Genomic DNA, 18869 nt, shown 5'->3' with positions numbered 1-18869 from the left:
ATTTAATAACATCAATTATAATAACATTAGTAATAGCAATAACAACAGCAATAATTTCTTAGTTAACCCTTATTAATGAAAAACAAGCCGACAAATTTCCATAACTCCGGGAAAGCCCTGGGACACCAAGCTGTGTGTCTTAAACCACCAAATCTTGCAAGACTTGGTCGTGCCCTTGCTTTGGGTGCTCTTCCCCGAGCCCCTTGGCTTCAGCTTGCTGGAGAAGCCCAGACTGCAGCTGGAGTTCTGTATCCCACCCTCCTTTGCTGTGCTGGGGCAGCCTGGCGTGGATTCAGGGGGCAGAGGGGATCTCCCAGCCTGAGCTGTGGGAAGGAGAAGCTGGTGCCCAGGTCCCCTCTGAGCCTGGTCGGGTACCAGCTCTGGCAGCACCAGCAGTGCTTGGGGATGCAGCACAGCTCGCACACGTTGGGAGTGAATGTTAATGGTGCCAAGCTCCTGGGAGAAATGATCAAATTCTTTGAATAAAGCAGGGAGGAGAGGAAGGGGAGGGGGAGGAAGGGAAAATAACTCCACATACTAATTCTGCTGATGAAAATTAAAACTGGGCATTGCTGCTCCAACCCCAGAACAAGCTGCTTTGGAGCCACAGCTCAGTCCCAGCCCAGCCACAGCCACCCCACAGGGTCGGGTCTGCCTGAGCCTCTCTTCTGCCTGTCCCCCCAGAGCTCCCTGACATGTTAAGCCAGTGGCTCCCTGCATGGTCTTGGGGCAGGGTCAGGGCCAACCCAGCTGTGAGATCCAGGAGGGTTTGTCTTCATCGCTGGTATCTTCACCTCGCTCAGTGTTACCTGCTCACAGGACAGCTCGGAACACCCAGAGTTGTGAGGTTCGTTTCAGTACCAAAGATTCAAAAAATGAAATGCTGAGGGCTTTTAATTAATATTTTATTAACTTCCTGTGCTTTGAGCCTTTAAGGACTTGTTTTTCCCCACCGTGCTCTCTGGCAAGGCAGAAGGTCCTCCTGGGCTGAAAGGAAGGCAGAGACTGAGCAGTGATCACAGGACTCCAGGACCTGCTGCTTTAAAAGGAAAATAAGGTAAAAGTTTGGGAGTGGGCCATGCCATGAGCTGCAGGATCCAACCCTCCCAGCAGCTTCCTCCTGCTCTGCTCCTCTCAGAGCTGGAAAACCTCCTGTGGAGCCTGGGAAGTCCCGTGGGAGGGAGGTGACTCCAGCATTCCCAGGGCGGCTCTCCAGGCACAAGGGGACTTTCCTTGGCTCGGACCAATGTGGGCTGGAGCTGAAGAGGGCACAGGGCTCTCTGCTGGGGGGCACAGTGACACCTTGAGAATCTGTGCTGGGGTTGGGACCGCAGCAACCCCTGGGCGACACCCATGGGTGGGACTCCCCTGCATGTCCTTCTCTGCTGCACCCCACCTTCCTGCCCCCCTCTGCTGCGCCGCCAGCCATCCCCTCTCCCTGGCTGTGATTTCATTTTGATCTCAGGCTGCTTTCCTCCCTCCCTCCATCCCTCCTCCCTCGCTGGCTGCTGCCAAGTCCGCAGGTTCCCGCTGTGACCTTGAGCTGGTTTCTGGAGCCGGTTGTGGGTTTCTTAAAGGAGCCATGGGGTCTCCTGCCACCCCTCTCCTGCTCCCTCAAAGTCCAGCAAACCTTTGCCTGGGGGTGGGGGGGAACAGGGAGTGAGAGCAAGGAGCTCCCCAAGGGCACAAAAATTTGGAGAGAGTTGAAGTGGCCAATTCTGTGGCTACAGCTTGATCACACTCACTACCAACTGCTGCACTTTCTCCAGGGTCAAACAGCCACTGGGAAGGGGGTTCCTGGTCACCAGACCCAGCACTGCATGAGGGGTGGAGTGGGCAAAGCCCCCACTTGTGTGTGGCACCCAGAGCCAGCAGAGGAATGGGGAGGTGTGGGGGTGCTTGGGTTAGTGGAGTGCACCCACCTCCCAGCACAAAGGTGGGGGGTGGCCCTCACTGGCAGCAAGGTGGCCCTCAAAGCCCCACACCCTCCAGCAGTGGCAGGGAGAGCTTGAAAGCAAAGGTAATGGCCAGCTGCTCCCAGCTGCCCTCCAAGCCAAGCCACAGGGCAGACAATGTCTGCCTGCCATGGTGAGATGTTCCTGGTTTCCTTGCTGGACCACACGTGTGTTTATGAGCACATGTGTGCACAAATGTGTGCAAACACAGCCTGACTCACTGGGAAGCTGTTGCTTGCACCCAGCACTGGGTGTTGCACTTAAATCCCAAATCCCACAATCATCCCTGTGTCCTGTGAAGTTGAGCAGTGCCTGGAGTCTCAGCAGGGCAGAAACCCCACCAAACTGCCCTCACCCCAATTCCCAAATGCACCTCAAACCCTCCCAGGAAAATCTTTCGCTGGGTTAAACCCCATGTGGGATGTGGCATGGCCTGGGGAGGACTCTCAGCTCTTGGGCTGAGTCTGAGAAACCAAAAAGCACCTCAAAGTACAAACAGCTCTGTAGTGGACATGCACATGGAGACTCATAGAAGTGCTGGTGTCCTGGTGCTCATGCCATAGAGGTTTTAAGCCACAGTTTAGCTGAGTTGGACAAACTGAAATTCCAGCCTTGCTTGCCCAGCCCAGGCCATACTAAAAGCTCCATCAGCCAGAGAGAACCCCAATCAATATAACCCTTAGGGCAAGTCATAAAACTTTGCAATTATGCAGGCAGCACTTGGTGCTCCACAGCCAAGGCAGTCTTTAATTCATGGGGATGCTCCCAGGGAACCAGGGAGAGGGTTCTTAAATAAGGGAGAAGGAACAAGGGGCTGCACTGCTGCCATCTGCATGGAGTGTGCTGTGCTTGGACAGACCTGGAAGATGCTGCAGTGACAAACCCACAGGTGAGCCTTCCTACCAGGCACCTCATTCACAACCCACTGGAGAGATCCAAAGGTCCACCTTTGTCTGAGCTTCTTTCAATCCTGAGGATGCTGAGCACACAGCACCATTCCCTGCTGCATCACAGGTGCACAGGTCATGGGACTCTGCAGATCAGCCTGGGGACCCCAAAACCAAGTGGTGCCCTGTGAGCTGGGAGCCAGCAACAACTTCTGCCCTGGAATGGAGCTCATGGTAGCCTGTAACAGCATGGGAGGGGGCAGGAGGGGATGCTATCAGCCCTATCTATTATGAATATATAGAGGGAAACTGAGGCACAGTGGGGTTACAGAAGCAGAAGGGGTAAAGGATAGTTATGGGAGAAACTTGGTAGGATCCATGACCTGGAGCAGAACAACCACTTAGGGAATGAAAACCCAGATATTTCTCTCTGTATTGCTATGAAAAATAAGTCACATTTGGATCACACAGAGGCATCAACAGGCCACCAAAAGCCACCGCCCAGTAGCCAAGGAGAGGAGAAACCATTTCTCTGCCACCTTCACCTGAGCTACTGGGACCAGTGCTCTGAGCAAGAAGCCAGGTCTGGCCCGTGGGTGACAGGGACCGAAGCACTTGGGGCTGTTGAGGCAGCACAGGAGGTTCAGCCATGGGAAAGCCCAAGCCCACATCCCACCCAGAGCGGGGACACTGCCCTCGGCTCAGGCAGCGCCACAGCAGGAGGAGGAGGGAAGGGAGTGGGAGAAGGCAGGTGAGAAGGAAAGAGAGGGAAGAAAGGAGAAAAATGAGTTTTCCTGCTGCCCCAGCGGTGTGGCGATTGATCGGGTGCAGGCTGCTCTGGAGCAGTGCTGAGAGCCTCATTCCCCACCGCCGGCTCACAATTATTGGAAAAAAACCGGCGCTGCTGCTGCAGTGAAATTAGTTATTGATCTCTTGTCTGGGTGACAAGCACAGTGCTGGGCTGCTCTCCCACAGGCTGGTCCCACAGCTACTCTGCCCACCCCGCTGGGGCTCAGCATCCCTGGCTGCTGTCGCTGTGTCGAGGAGGTGACCAGAGGTCTTGGTGCTCACCCCTGCTCCGAAGCTGCTCCCCAAGGAGGTTTTGCTCACCCCACTGCACACAATGAAGACATCAGTGGGAGAAAAAGGGCTCTGCCCCACGCAGGATGGAATCCCTGAGTGCTGACAGCCCCCTGCTTACGCCCTTCCCACAGCTTTGCCCCCCACCCACCAACCCCCAGGGACTGAGGTCAGGGTGTCCTGAGCCTTTTTCTACCTCCTGATAACCTGGCTATCATGGAGGGAGATAAGGCAGCGGGAAAATCAGGCAGCCAGGGAGCTTTTGTTGTCTGGAAAAGCTCTGCACATCCCTGGCTGCAGCTGGTCAGACAGGCTGGACCAACATTGCTTGCCTGGCCCTGGACACGAAGGGGCTGTGACGTTGGGGCAAACGGTGTCTGCTCCTCCCAGGGGAACCTTCACAGTTTCAATAACAAAAATCGGGTATTTATTTTGTTGCTGTAAATCCTGGCGGGAGGCAGGAACAACGGGGAACATTTCAAACAATCCTGTTTTCCTCCAAACGTGGTCACCAGAGAAACGCTTTGTCCCGAGGTGAAGTCAGGGTTTGGTTTCCAGAGGGTTTGTTTGGAGTCTCACCCTTGCCTTGAGTTCATCGAGGTGTTTCTTTTGCACAGAGCACGGGTGTCACTGGCAGGGACAGGTTTGAGGTTGGCACTAGAGTCTCCTTGGTCACCTCAGGGTTGTTTGACTGTTCACAGGATATTTTTTTTTCCCCACCAACTTTTTGCCCCAGAAAGCAACTCCCTAAAGTGATTCCTCCCCGGGGTGTAATTAAAGTGGCCTTTGGGATGGAAGTGAAAAGCCAGGTGATGTGTTCCTGGGGGCCAGAGGTCTCTGTAAAACTCATATAACTTTTGCTTGGGCTTCTGTTGGGGTCCCTGCTGTGGGGAGGCAGCTGATGACTCTGCCTGGAGGGTCCTATGGGTGGTGGGTGTAAATCAGCATTTTGGGGGGTCCTTGGGAGGGACATGAGCTGGTGGCACTGCCCGTGCACAGAGCCTGCAGGCTGTGCTGGTGGCAGGATGCCAAGAGGGGACACAGAGGGGACAGGATGGACCAGGAGTGGCTCCCAGGGATGGGCAGAAAGTGCCAGTGGGGTGGCAGGCAAGGGGGACAGCAACTGGAGGCCACTAAGGGCCATCAAGATGGCTCGTGGGATGTCCCCAAGTCCTGTAGCAACAGGCACGGGCAGCTCTCACCTCCTGCCTCCCCCTCAGCATCCCAGGCAGGCAAGACCCTGTCCACATGGATGTCCCTGGGGAGCCTGGGGGATCCTGGCCCCTTTCCCAGCCCTAAACAAAAGCCTGGGAACAAAAGCCTGCGGGATGCAGGAGGCATCTCCCAGCCAGGGGGTATTTGTTTAGCCCGAGGGGAGGGTGGGGGGGGGAGGAGGAGAGGCGAGAGGAAACTGCATTTCAAAGTGTTTTGCCCTTTGAAAACCCATTGCAGCCCCCCGCAGTGCCCTCTGCATGGCCCTGGTGTCCCTGCGAGAGGACACCGGCCACCTCCGTGTCTCTGCTGGGGAGGGAACAAGCCAGAAGATGGAGAAAGAAAAAAAAAAAAAGGCAAATTCAGCCAGGAGGAGGGAGCAGATCGCTGCGGGAGCATTTTCCCGGCTCAGCGCCTCTCTGGGTGGGGAAGTTGGAGCCCCAGCTCCAGGGACTGACTGCTGGGCTGAAAGTAAGCTTGGGAATTCATGTGTTTCTCTCCAGTTCTCCCTGTTTTCACAATTACACTTTTGGGGTTTTGTTGTGTGTTTATTTTGTTTGTTTGCTTGTTTGTTGTGGGGTGTTTTTTTTGTTTTTTGTTTTGTTTTTTTGAGGGGTGAGGGGCGTTTTCCTGGGCCTGGATCAAAACCTGCACCTGGCCCCTTCCCAAACTACCAGCACCTGGAGCAGAGCCATGGGCACACAAGTCCCCTTGCAGATACTGGAGGAGGTTGGTAGAAGCCACCAGGCAAAGCCTGTCCCTTGTGGACCTGCACAGGCTCCTCCAGCAAGTGCCACCAACACTGGGAGGGCTCTGGCCAACTTCAGTCATCCTCAGGCTGCTTTGGAAGGTCCCCTTTCCATATTCCTCACAGCTGGACACGCCCTGGCACCTCCAGCCCTGGCTGTGACACCAGCCTGTGCCCCAGGGACACTTCACACACGAGGTCTCCTGGGGCTGTTTTGGTGTTTCATCACCCTAAAATCACCCATTTCCTCTGGGGCCAAGCAGAGAGGCGCAGCAGAAACCGCATCTGGTGCCTTCTCCTGAGAAGCAGCTTCCCAGTTTGCAACAGGGCGCTTCCCAGCGAGTTATCCTCACACCTTCCCTGCACAGGAGGGTGCCGTGGGAGCGAGCCAGCCCAACCCCAAACCTCCCAAAGCCCAGTAAAGGTGCGATGTGGATCCCAGACACTCCTGCCAGCCTCTGGAGCTCAGCACTGCGCAGAGGTGAAGGGTGACAGGAAGGTGCAGGCACGGGGCTGATCACATCCACCGGCTCTCCTGCCTCCGCGCTTCCCTCCGGTGGAAGCCGAGCCCACGCCGACAGCGGCGGCTGGGCAGATGGAAAGACCAAATGATGGCTTTGCAGGGGGCCTGGGATTTGTTTGAGCCATCGCTGTCTCAGTGAGTGACTTCGAATAACGGATACACTTGAGAAAATCGCCATCTGCTCCCGGACAATTCGCAACCAGAGGAAAAGGTGAAATAAATTCAGCGGCTGTATTATCTCGCCGTCCGCGGCTCCGACAGCAGGGTCAGGCTTTGTGCAGCGTCCTGAAAGTGATTTGGGAATGAGAGGATGGTTTGGGATGAGCAAAGAGCAGACAGCCAGAAAGGGATGGAAGAGTTGAGGCCCCGGGATGTTGCACCCGCAGCAGGGCTCTCCCGGCATCCTGGGTTTGGTGAGTTTGGCAGGAAGATGAAATCTCACCAGATCCGTTGTTTTTTGTTTTTTTTTCCCCCCATCTCTGAATTTCAAGTGCCTCCTGCTTCCAGCTGGGCTGGAAATACCACAAAAACAGATGCTACAATGCAGCACATTTCGTGCTTCAAACACGGGAAGAAATCAGACATGAAAAATAAAATGCAGGGGGTTGCAGTGCCGGCCCCACCGGCCGGGCTGGTGACGAGGCTGAGGGCAGCTGGAAGAGCCCTCGAACCCACAAGCCCAGCCCATGCCAGGCTCAGCAGCTCTGAAAATCAAATCTCTCATCCTCAGCAAGGCAAGCCCATCTCAGAAGCAGATAAAAATGCCCCCTGTGTCTCTGCTTGGCCATGCCTGCGAGTCCAGAAACCCCACATGGCTTAGACAGATGATTTTTGTGCAATTAGGAGGGGGAGAAATCGTTCCCCCAAAGCCACAGCAGTGTGCAGCATTTCCTGGCTGGAAGGATCCCTGGTGATTCCAACAGGACCTCACTGGGGAAGAAAAACCCTCAGTGCTTGGTCTTGCAGGGGTGGGAGGAGCTGGGGAAGAACAGGGCTGGACGTGACCATTTTTGGTGGCCTTTTACTCCTGGCAAGCCCAAAGTGAGGCTGCAGATGTGCCCAACGCTGACATTACCCTGCATTCTGGCTGCACTGATGGGAGCCTGTTGCACAGGAGAAGGTGATATTGGGATTTATTCACCTGCCTTTTCCTCCCCTCTGGACTTTACCTCGGCATGAAGGTGTGTTGGGCACCTGGGGAACATCACCCAAGCCACTGCCTTGGCCAACACAGCCACATTGTGCCACCCCAGCCCTCCCCACTGGGGACACAGCCCATGTGGGTTGGCTCAGCCTGGCTCCCATCCAGCTGACCCCTTTCCCTCAGGAGAGTTTCCCAGCCCTGCACACTTAGGATACCTCACTGGGCCTCCTTGTACTGCCACAAGTGGCTGTGGCCCCATGGAAATGATCCAGGGAAAACCCTCCCCGAGGGGCAGCGCTGGTGTGGATGTGCTGGTGTGTGGGTGCAGAGCAGAACCCCCCACTGATGTCTTTGCTGCCCACACAGGAGACAAAACTCCTGTTCAGTTTTTAGAGCAGGCAGGAGGTGGGCAAGGCACTGCCTAAAGGTGAAGAAAATGACTGTGACCCAGCACCAAGGGCACAACCCTGACCAGGTTGTCACAGGGAGCCCCTGGCTGGGGAGTCATTTTTGGGGGGAACCTGTACAAGGTTCTGAGGAGAACCACAGCCACACTGGGGTCCCACCTGCCAGCACAGCACCCCTGGGCACGGCACTGCCTGTTGGCAGTGGGTATGATGCTCCAGAGTCTGCGCTTGGCCTCGGCCCGGCTGCTGTCACAGCTGGTCCCCTCCTCACCAGGGATGCCGAGGGTGCCGAGTCCCCATCAGGATCCCAAAAGGCTTCCTGCCAAGAGGCACAGGCAGCTCTTGCTCGGCACGGCGATGGAAAGAGAGTGCCTGGGAGCAGAGCCCAGCTGGCACCCCGAGGAGGCAGAGGATGAGGACGGGGAGGAAGCAGAGGATGAGGAAGGTGGGGATGGCAGGGCAGACCGCGTAGCCGAGCGGGAGCGGGAAGGCGAGGCAGCAAGAGCGAGGGAGAGGGAGCAGAAATCTGTTGCCCAGGCTGTGCGCTTCGCTGTCAGCCGGCTCTGATTAACGGGCTGCCTTCCAGCTCCGCGCCGGCTGCGTTCCTGGCAGGAGCGGAGCCCCCCGGCTTCCTGCCGTAGGAGTGGCTCGCTGAAAGGTTACATTTGCACAATGTGCCGCTGGAAAAGCGGTGCCAGAGGTTGCAGGCGGGGGAGCCGGGCGAGCGGGCAGCTCCGCTCCGCTCTGCTCCGCTCTGCCTGTGTAATGGAAAAAACCCTCTGGGGACGAGCAGGAAAATATCAACTTACACTCCCCCAGCACAGCAGAGCTGGGCCCGGCCGGCCGTGGATGGGGGAACGAGAGCACGGGATGGGGTGATTGTGGTGCCCACACCCAGGCACTCAGTGCTGCTCCGGATCAGCCACAATGTGGGGAAAAACAGGGCTCTGCCCAGCACCCCCATCGCCGTGGTCTGTGGGACAGTGACATCCCCCTCCTTTGGGATGCCAGGCTCCCCGGAAGGGCTTTGCACTTGCCATCATCAGGATCCCACGTCTCTGCTGCTTGGTGGGGAAAACTGAGGCTGCTGAGGGGAAATGTTCAAATCTGGCAAGGAAGAATTTCCTCCGGTGGAGGCTCAGCCCGCACTGCTGTGATTTATGGGGCTTGGCACAGCCACGGCTGCATCCACACACACACACACACACATGCACACATCTCATCCACAGCTTTACCAGCCCTGCTACCCCATAACTTTTGGTCTGGGAATATTATTTTGGTGTCTGGAAAGCCTAGTGTCTTGTGGGATCGCTGAGCCCACCAGGGCTGGTCTCTGCCCCACAGCATCCCCTAAAAGACTCTGCTCACCTCCTCCATCATTCCTCTTGCAGCAACGCAATCACCTGAGCAGCTCAGCACCCTCCAGGGTAATGCCCTTTGTCCCTCTCTGCACAAGACTTTCCCTTTCACCTTCTCATTTCTTTATCGCATCTCAACCTGGTCACCTTTTCGCCCCCCAGCCCAGGGGGAGGGGTCAGGGCAGCAGGGGCAGCACCCACCCTCACCCCAGGGTGCTGGAGCCAGCTCGCTCTGTCTTGCAGGAGCCGACATTTTCCTTTCTGTCTCCCTTGTTTCCTTGGTTTCAAGGTTTTTCTTTGTCAATGAGCCCCTAATTAAGAAAAAAAACTCTGGAGGAATCCCAGATTTGGGGTTCTTGGAGTGGGGTTGCAGCTGCCTTTGCACCCCTGGCTGTGGGACCCAGTGGTTTTGCCCTGGTTTCTTGGTTTTTGCCCCAAAGCTTTTAAAAACCCCCTTCCCCCTGTTCCAGAGCCATCCAGACTCCAAAACCCCACCAGGTCCCCCTGCTCAGCATCGCCCAGCCCTGGTCCCCACCACGCTGGGGTGTGAGTCCTCCCCCTCCACTGTCCCCAGCTTCCCTCTGTGTTTTCATTAGGATTTGGAGATAAGCTTTCAAATAAAGGCAGTGTTTTTAACCACTTTGCCTTATCAGCCGGCATCCAACAGCATTCCCCATCCACACAGCGAGGCTTGAAAGATGCTCTAAGGGAAAAAGGGACCTCAAACATCCCAACTTCTCCTTCTCCCAGCCTCACAGCCTGAATCGTGGCTCCGGAGGGCACCAGTGCCTTTGGGAAACTATTTCTGCCATTAGTGGCCCCTGCTCAGGGACAGCAGTGTCAGTGCATGAATACAACCCAAGGACCACTTTGGTACACCTAGATTTTATTCCTGGTTCTGCTGCTGGCCTGAGGATGACCTTTGGCAAGTTGTTTCCCTTCCCAGTGCCTGTGTTTCCGCTTGTCTCCCTCTCAGTCCAGTGACCCTCTGCCCTGCCAGATAACCCCCAGCTCGAGAAGACTCCGAGTTCACATCACCCCCCCAAAAAGGGGTGCAAACAGCAGCAGCTCTGAGCATCAGTGGCTGCTACATCCCCCAAGCACTCACTAGAACCCCCCCCAAGCCCCCTCCCCATTGGGCCATCCCATGGATCATTTTTCCAGCGTGTGTGCAAAGTCCTGAATATAGGAACCAGCTGCCAGCAGTTTCCAGCCCCCAAAAGCTACCCTAGGGAAAAATCAGCTCCTCACATGAGCCTCACCACAGGGGTGTCCCCTGGGACAGGGCTGGAGATGGTCTTGCTCTATTCCTCTAAGTACTGGGGATGATGTGAGGGGGAGGTGTCCTCCAAGGAGAAGCACAGCGGAGTAACACCAATGATGGCAACAAAATCACCCCACTAAGCATCCAGCTGCTTGAAGGCAGCAAACCATCCCAAATACCCCAGATAAGCCCTACTGTGGTTGCCTGAAGAGCCCCCACCTGGCAGAGGGTCCCTATTAGAGCTCAGCCCTGTTAGAGACCCATTACTGGCAGTGCAGGAGGATTTCTACCTGACTGGCACAGACAGGAACCCAAATATAGGCTGTTCCTACCTCTCACTGGCAGGATCTCAGTGCACAGGAGCCAGAGGCTCCCGTGGGATGCAGGCAGGAAGGCAGAAGGTGATGCCTCAGAGCCTGGGTGCAGTGTCCCACTCACACCACAGCCCTGCTGAGCTCCATCCTGCCCACACCATGGGGGGCACACAGCCCTCCCCATCCCAGGGTAGGAGGGTGGTGGAACAGCCCAGCAGCACCCAGCTCCACAGCAAATCCAGCCCTGGGAGTGTCACAGGAACCTAGGACTAGGAATGGCAGGGGCAAACGTGGTCCATTTTATATGCCCCCAGTGCAGAGGGGAGCCCAACAACCTCCACTGCAGCCCCCATTGCCAGAGCATGCCAAGAATCCCAATATCGAAGCACTTTGAGGGAATTGGATCCGGCCACAGCACTCAGCATGGTGGCTTTTGGGGGCAAGTGTGTCATGCTGGGAGTTGCTGGGTCCTCTCGCCTCCATCCTGAACTCCCTGCCTTCCATGAGTCAGAGCCTGTCTTGAGGATGAGGCTGTTTCCTGCCCTTTTCCCAAACAAGGTCCCCAACCACACTGAAAAACCTTGAGTCCACCAAGCCCTCTCTTGTGGACAGCAGAGATCTGGCAGATTGCATGGGGCTGGCGTTCTTCCTCCTTTCCAGCTGTTAAATTGCATTATAGACAGTTAAAAATACATCACATACTTTCCTAATGTGACTTTTCCGTGGTAGAGCAGCACTGAGATGCTGGAGTTGCAGGAGAGCTGCTCACTTGTGCCCATGGATGGACAAGAGAGCAGTTCTGCCAGCGTGGCCCCAAATTTGGGTCCCACAGAAGGGAATTGCATGGCCCTGTGGCAGTTTTGGCCTTGGCAGGACTGACCCAATGGTCTCACTGCCTCTTGCCTCAGTTTCCCCACTTGTAAAAGCATTTATGGTCCATCCTCTGCAATGAGACCTCACATGAATTAAACTTGACATTGTTTGTTGGGCTCTACAGAAAAAGGGTCTTTTGCACAGGGATCAGAGGTTAATAGAAGTCCGGGTTTGAGCTGGAAATGATCTGTTAATACATTAGAGCGGAAAAGCTTAATTCCTGAGTGTGACTGGAAGTGGCCACATGGAAATACCAGCGGGATGTGGCCCGGATGGGGCCCAGAGTGGGCACAGGGCAGCGTTGGGGCAGCTGAGCTCAGCCTGAGGCAGCAGCATTGCTGTGAGCCATGTGTGAGCTGGGATCAATCTCCCCTTCCAGCAGCACAGCATGCTCTGCTGTGGTCTGGAGTGGGTGGAAAAAAGCCCCTTTGGTTTGCTAGAGCACTGGAAGGAGCAACCTGTGTCCCCAAAGAGGGGTTCCTGTGCAGCTGGAGACACCCGTGGTGTGGGAAGGTGAAGGGAGAGCAAAGGTGATTCCCTTTCATCCAGGTGCTGGCAAGGTGGGTCCATCAGGCCCCCTTCACCCTGACCAGGCTGCATCCAAGCAGACCACCTTGTCAGAACCTTCTCAGCCTCTCACAGGACTGATGCCATGGCCTCAGGTGGCAGAGAGGAGCCCAGCACCCCAAAACACCCCAAAACACCCCAGTGCACCCTGGACCCCGGCGAGGGGCTGGGATGGGGAGGAGATCCTGTGAGAGGGCGAGGAAGGAGTTAAACCCCCAGCACTGCCAGCCCCCCCTCCTGCTTCTCTGCTAACTTTGGGAGGAAGGGAATAGCATAAAGGTAAGAGTGGAGGAAGGAGAGAGGAGACAGATGAGAGAAGGAGCGAGGGAGAGGGGGAGCGGGAGAGAGGAACAGACGGCAGAGAGGGAGAGCGTGGGGGGGAAGATGCTGACGCTTCTCCTCCATCTCGGCAAGAGGCAGATAGAGGGGAGCAAGAGGGGGGAAAAAAAGAAGGCAAAGACCAAGGGAACATGGGAGAGGGAGAAGGAAGGAGCCGGAGCGAGGGAGCATGTGTGAAAGTCGCAGTGAGAGAAGGGGCCTCTTTGATTCCCCGTGCCTCATACCAGACAGTGTCTAGACTGCAGCAATTATTGTCAGCTCAGAACACCCAGGCATTGCCATTTCAGCTGAAAGGGAGCTTAACAAAGAGCGAGGGAGAAAAAAAATACCCTGCCGGCGGTGAGCTGGGCTCCCTCCAGCACAAGGGGCTCTTGGGAGGGCCCTCCATCGCCCGCGCCCCTCGAGAGCCCCAGCCCCAGGTGCCCTCCCACGGGGGGAGTTTGCTGGGGAGGCGGCCCCAGACTGTGAGCGATTCCCGACCCAGCCCTGGGTCTTTGGCTGGTTTTGGGGTGGAGTTGCTGTTGAACTCTCCCTGCAAGCTCAGGTTATGGGACTCAGGGAACAGGGGGCAGGGCTGGGGTGAAAGGGCCCCCTGGGGAGGTCAGGGGCAGCTCCCCAGTGGCCAGCATTTGGCTGTGAGTGCCCACAGAGTTGCTCACCAGGCCAGCAGTAGATGGTCAGACAGATGTCTTAGCCTCACCAGAGAGTCTGGGGGATTCACAGGCCTCCTCTGAGTAGTGGGGATGTGAACCATAAAGCTGGGCATCTTCCCCCTGCTTGGACACCCCAACGCATGCTGCACTGGCAGCTCCTCAGCTCCCTTGGATTTCAGGATATGACGGGAAGTCACTTGTGCAAAATCACAGGAATAAAAATCGTCCCTCTCCTCTGCTCCATCCTGCCCTGCCACCACCAGTGGAGGAGTTACCCTTTCCCCTCTCAAGCCATTTGACCTCTGAGGGGCTTTTGTGCCTTTGGAGGCCTAGGATGCAGTTGAGGCTCCCAGGCTGGAATTAACACCCAGAACTGGCTGTGAGTCAGGAATTCCTGCCTCTTGCTGGAAACACCCGCCCTGTGCCCACCCCAGTCCTTTGGTGAGAGCCAGCTCTGAATACCTCAGAGGAGAAGAGGTGAGGAGGAGAGTTTGTGCACCCTGTCTCCACCACATCCGTGGTTTTGGGGGTGGTGATGATCTCACCCAGCTGTCTGTGGGGCTGCCCTCCAGATGACCCCCTTTGGGAGCATCCCCAGCTCCAGGGCTGTGCCACCCATGTTCAAAATTTGGGTGCAAACAGCAGCGTGGCCAAGCGACCTTCTCCACTTCTGGATGGCACTGGGGACCATCCTTGTGGATGCTCACGGTCTGTCTGCTGGGAAAGGCGGCCGATCCCTCCAGATGCCGGAGCACAGCTCTGGTTTAATTAGCACTTTTAATGCTTGGAAAGGAGGCGCGAGGGAATACCTGGCAGGTTGGACATGTTTCCCTCGCTAGCGATCTGGCTTGGCAACAGGGAAGCTCCCCAGCTTCTGCTTGCACGGCTGGGATGGGGTGACACTGCCCTGGGGTCTAAAGCATGGCAAATACCTTTGGTGAGCCCCACTTGGGCCCCTCAGAGCAGGGACACCTCTGTCAAAAAGGCTTTTTTTGCAGAAAACCCAAGCAGTCTGTACGCTCTGCCAGTGTGGGCTGCACTTTGAGCAATGCCTGACCCAACACTGCTACCCGTTTGTCCTTGTCCCCTCTCTGCCTTTCAGGAACAACATCCATTTTCTGGCCAGACCTGGTCATGTCTGCTGAATCAAGGACTTCTCCTCCCCTGGGTACACAGCATTGATGTTGCTGTGTGGATAGAATCAGCCTCGCTCAGGATCTGGCAGAGCAGAGGAGATCACAGCACAAGTCCCACAAAGGACCAGGATGGTAAAAGCTGACTAGGGAGAGACTCATTCCCTTGTTACCTTGGCTGGCCATGGTGTGTTTGTGGAGATGATGCCATTTCCCAGTGCAGGGTTCCACAGGTGAGAGTCAGAGGAGAAAAGGGCTGGCAACACTTCTGCTGTAGAGGACACTGAGCTTCCAACAAGTGTGGGTGCTAAAGTGAAAGAAATACTTGATATGAGCAGTGGCAGGTCTTCCCCTTGTGAGCTTGGCCAGAAGGTGTTTGACCTTCACAGGGGACTTTTGGTCAGCCCACCCTGGCCCCGGGCTGGACCACAGGGAGCCCAGACCTGTGACATGATCTGTGGGCTTAGGGAAGTGTTTCCCTGAAGACCTGACAACTGTAGGGTTTCAAAACTATCGCCCCAGGGCTTTGCACGAGACTAGACACAGCCATACAATGCACCAGAACTGCCACCAGGATTGCCACCAGAACTCCCGCCAGTACTGCCATCGAGGCCTCTCTGAAGGTCTCTGATGTTGAACTCCCACTGAAGTGCAGTGAGGCCAGTGCAAGAGAAAAGACCTTGCCTTCTCCTCTGTGATACCACCAGTGTCCATCCTTCAGGCACTCTGACCTCCTTTCCTGAGCAACTTGGGGAGCCCCAGCTCTCCCAGTGGCCCTGCAAGACCCAGCCCTGCAGAGACCCGTGAAGTCCCACCAGCAGCTGCTGAAGCTGCTGACGTGTGCCCGTAGTCAGACCCCCCTGGTGCCCTGTATCCCCTCAGCTCTCTGAAACGGCCACAGTCCCAAGCAGCAGGGAGAGGAGGGATCCGGGAAGCCACAACCGCTGGTGTACGTGCTGTGTGTGTGAGAGGGTGGGTGGGAAAGCGGCCGCATCCTGCTCCCAGCACGCAGCCCGGGGGGCACTGCCATGCGCCGGGAGAGGCCGGAGGTGCTGATGGAAGCGAGGGCACAGGGCAGCCTGGGTTCTCAGGCCACAGCAGGGGCACTGCCAGCCAGACCTGGCACGGCTCTGCATCCTGTCCTGTCCTGTCCAGTCCTCACCACCGCGCCAGGGCGGTGCGGGGAGGCACTTGGGCAGCCCTGGCACCCCTGTGCCACACCACGACCCTCGCTCGCCTTCCCACTCTGCTGTCCCCTCTGCAAAGCTGTTTGCAAATGCCAACTGCCTGTTTTTCCAGTTCCTCCAGATTTACCCTCTCCTCCTCCTCCTCCCCAATCCCCCCCCCCCTTCCTTCCTTTCTTCTTCCTGGGTTAAAAATAATCAAGTTTCTGGGAAGCAGCAGCCCTGCTGCGCCTGCCTCCCTGCACTCGCGCCCCGGAGAATAGCTCGGCTCGGCTCGCTCCGGCCCCTCCTCGCTGCTCTCTCCTTCCTCCTCCCCACCCCCTACAGGGATCTGACTAATATGCTTGGGCTCTGCTTGCCAGCTCAGCTGGAAAGGAATTTAACCATTGCCTGGCCTGGAGGGAAGGAGCGGAGAGCCCGGACCTCCCCCTATCACCCGGGACCCCCGGACTGGGTCCCTGCCCGGCTTCCATTGGGCACTGCCCAGAGGGTGATGGAGGAGGAGGGATGCACGGTGCCAGCACCCCGTGGCGAGTGGTGGTCCCAGCCCCGGGCCCCACGCGGGTGCAATAACCCTCGTGGGCTCCCTCAGTTCTTTCCTGTAGGCGAAACGCAGCACCCCAGTGCCGTTCTCCCTGTGGCTTGGCTCGTGGGAGCTCCTCATGCAGCCACGGGTGCTCCCCGGGCACCCACATCCCTGCCTGCAACTCGCCACAGACCTCAGCACTGGGGGAGGGTGGGAGCTGGGGTCTCACTCGATGCTGCCTGGGGGTCACAGTGGGATCAGCAGCTCCAGCCCCACAGCCCTGAGGTCTGCAGGGATTCAGGGATCCATGGCTCAGCCCTGCTGCAGTGCAGCTCTGTCAGGAGCCGGGACGCAGCCTCTCCTTCAGCACAGGGGGATAGAAGTGGGAGCAGAGACAGTGTCAGACCTGGGTAAAAACCATACAGGGGGAAAAAGCTCCTCTGAGGCTAAACCCCAGTGCTAAAAAGCCAGTGTTTGTGCAGACCACCTCCACTCTCCCTCCTTGCCAGTCAGGCTCTGAGCACAAGCAGATTTCACAGCACAGAAGGAGTGGGAGCCACGGCTCTGCTTTACAGCAGGACAAGCAAAGCACAAAGCCTTGACCAAGGTTATCCCAGGCAGACTGTGGCAGAGCTCAGAGCTGACCCCCCCTGCTTCCTCCCCAAGGCTCCAGCTCGCTGGTGTATTGCAGCATCTCCCTGCTCCGCCAAAAACTCCCCTTGAAATCTCCTGGCCAATGCAGAAGGACTTCAAGGCCAGAAATCCTAAGCTCAGCACCCCAGCGCTGAGCTGAGCCAAGAGGCACCGGCTCGGCCGGCTCTCACCCCCCGCGCTGGCTGGCTCAGCCCGGCTGGTCCCAGTGCCAGGGCACAAACCGTCCCGCAGGAGGACACTGCCCTTCCCAGAGCCCGCTGCCGGGAGAGCTGCAGGCATGGACCCTCCGGAGATGGGGCTGGGGAGCAGGAAAGAGCGCTGGGCACGAGGCAGGGACCCAGCAAGCACAGAAAAACTGCTGCCAGAGGATCACCCTTTAGCTGCTGGGATGCTCTGCAGAACAGGGGCCAGCATACGACAGGGGAGCGGGAGGCGCGCGGGCAAAAGGGATCTGAAACAGGAAGATGTCTTCTCTCCAAATCCTCCCTTAAATGGCAGTTCTGCTGTAAAATAGGGTAGGATGGAGCTCAGTGTTTGTTTTCTCTGCACGACCCGAGAGCGGCTCAGCCTGGGACTGCAGAGCCGGGCTGGGCTCCTCACTGACAGCCCTGCAGGAGCACGATCTGCAGCCCCGGCTCAGCTCTCCCAAACGCCCCTGCAGAGCTGCAGCTCGGTGCAGGGCTCAGGGCATGCGAGAGGAGGGGAATAAGCATCCAGCTCACTCCCACCTCAGCTTTCTGCCCTGGCTGCCAGGGTTTGAGGCAGCAGGATGGGTGCACGTGGGACCTGCAAGCCCTCCCTGCGCACTGGGAGATGCTCAGCCAGAGCCCCTGTGGCCCCACAGCCAACAGTCAGGGCAGGAAGCAAGTGATGGCAGGACACAGGCAAGAGCCAGAGCAGGGCCAGGCTCTGACCATCCCTAGGTGAGCAAGGACACTGCTGTTTACTCTCCCATCCCAAATTCCCTGGTGCCTTGGGGCTCCCCACAGCCCTGCCTGCCCCAAGGGCCCCGCAGCAACCTCAGCAGCCAGGAAACGCTGGCAGGAGTGAGAGGGATTGAGAAACTGCAGGCAGCAGGATGAGACACGAGCCAGCATAAGCAGGATGTGACTCGGGGGTGACTGGGACTGCCGGAGGGGTGTCACCAGGAAGCGGTACCCGGGGCCCATCCTGTACCCTCCCTCTCACACTCCTCAGGGCCAAGCCCCAGCACAGCCTCTGCTCCCCACACAAGTCAGCAGGTCCCTCTCGAGTTTTACCACCTAAATCCTCTGTTAGCAGCACAGTGGTATCTCCTCCCTCCATCCACCACAGGCTTTTGCACTGCCACCCTGCCTGGGGCTGTTGCCCAGGGCTGTCTGTTCCACCCGGGGCTGTCCCTGTCACCACAGAGCCCCAGCCCTGTCACCCCATCTGCACAGCACACCTGATATTTCCCAAGGTTTGCTCAGCACAGGCTGGAAGGCAGCAGTGGGAGGTTTGGGGCGAAGGGGAGTTCAGACACTGACGAGACTTTCCCCTTGTCCTGCCTCAAACCAGCTGTTGTAGCGCTGCAGGAAAGGAGAAAGGAGAGGAGGAAGGAGGAGAAGCAGAGAAGAAAAAAAAAAAAAAGGAAAACAATAAAAAAACACAGGATAAATATTTTTTCCCCACTTAACACCCAAAGCTTTGTTTTTCCACCAGCCTCCCCAGGCTGATCCCAAGGGGCTCCCTTCCATGGGTGCTGTCTTCCCTGCAGCTCCCCTCTCCTAGTGCCTCACCTGCCTGCCCCCTCTGTGTGTCATGATCCCTGATGGGGTCTCCAGCTCATACTCACATTTCACAGCTTCAGCATGGCGAAGGAAAGCCAACTCATCTGCCATTCCTGCAAAATGACCTGCACCAACCCCAGGCACAAACTGTGATACCCAACCTAATCAAACATGACAAGGGATGAGCAAAAAACCTCCCCTGACACCACAAAATACATTAAAACCATTACAATCCAAGGACTCCAAAGGGCAAGACTGGACACAGACTCAGTGGATTTGTGGCAGTTCACCCCAAAT

The 18869-nt window shown here is 56.9% G+C and overlaps 1 long non-coding RNA gene across 1 annotated transcript; it reads left to right on the top strand.

The window, feature by feature from the left end:
* Positions 1-685: 685 nt before the first annotated feature.
* LOC126642436 (uncharacterized) lies at positions 686-5673 on the top strand. Its single transcript, XR_007629443.1, has 3 exons — positions 686-847; positions 974-1057; positions 5375-5673. It is a non-coding gene; the product is annotated as an uncharacterized LOC126642436 (long non-coding RNA).
* Positions 5674-18869: the final 13196 nt, after the last annotated feature.

Source organism: Myiozetetes cayanensis, unplaced genomic scaffold (assembly GCF_022539395.1).
Source record: "Myiozetetes cayanensis isolate MyiCay16 unplaced genomic scaffold, myiCay2020 scf23, whole genome shotgun sequence".
Classification (NCBI taxonomy): Eukaryota; Metazoa; Chordata; class Aves; order Passeriformes; family Tyrannidae; genus Myiozetetes; species Myiozetetes cayanensis.
Note: the sequence above shows the minus strand (reverse complement) of the source record. Positions and strands in the feature narration are given on the sequence as shown.